Source organism: Austrofundulus limnaeus, unplaced genomic scaffold (genome assembly GCF_001266775.1).
Source record: "Austrofundulus limnaeus strain Quisiro unplaced genomic scaffold, Austrofundulus_limnaeus-1.0 Scaffold3, whole genome shotgun sequence".
Classification (NCBI taxonomy): domain Eukaryota; kingdom Metazoa; phylum Chordata; class Actinopteri; order Cyprinodontiformes; family Rivulidae; genus Austrofundulus; species Austrofundulus limnaeus.
The window spans coordinates 4,500,915-4,501,601 of record NW_013952405.1 but is presented as its reverse complement, the minus strand read 5'-3'; positions in this window follow the sequence as shown (position 1 = coordinate 4,501,601).

Below are 687 nucleotides of genomic sequence, written 5' to 3'. Positions count from 1 at the left end.
CATGAATTCTATGACTAGTTTCTTATCAACTTGTAATAGTTAATTACTTAAGAAGAAAGAAAAAAGATGGCAAAATAAATAGATTTTCATGCATATTAGATTGGAGAGAAGATTTATGATACAGTCGATAATTCTCAACATCAGTCATGTCCATGGGGTCATTTGAAGGCAACCTAATGTAGTATGACAGGGGCTGAACTGCAAAAATATTTACTTCAGAATTTTTTCTCTGACTGAAATCTAAAGAGTAAGCTGATTGACATATTTCACTTTTTGCATATTATATAAACTAGATACCGTATAGTGGTAGCATAATGACCCCCACATGCACAAACCAGAATCAGAATCATTTACTGTCATTCACACACTACATCAAAGATGCAGTGCAGAATGAAATGCAGTGTAGAACATCCGTCCAGAGAAACACAACAAACATGGGGGAACGAATGCCCAGGGACATGTGCAACGTCGTGCGCTACTGTGCAGTTTAGAATACACACACACACATAGGAAGGATGAGTTTAAAAAAGAGCTTTGATCCTGTGTTTTATACAGGAAAAACACACGAGCATGCGCACAAAAAACTACTTTGCGAAAGGAGCACCGGAACTCAGAAGTTATTCCTAATAAATGTCATGCTACTAGATGCATCCCAAAATTGTAGTAGCTTGGGTGGGGGTCTTTTTT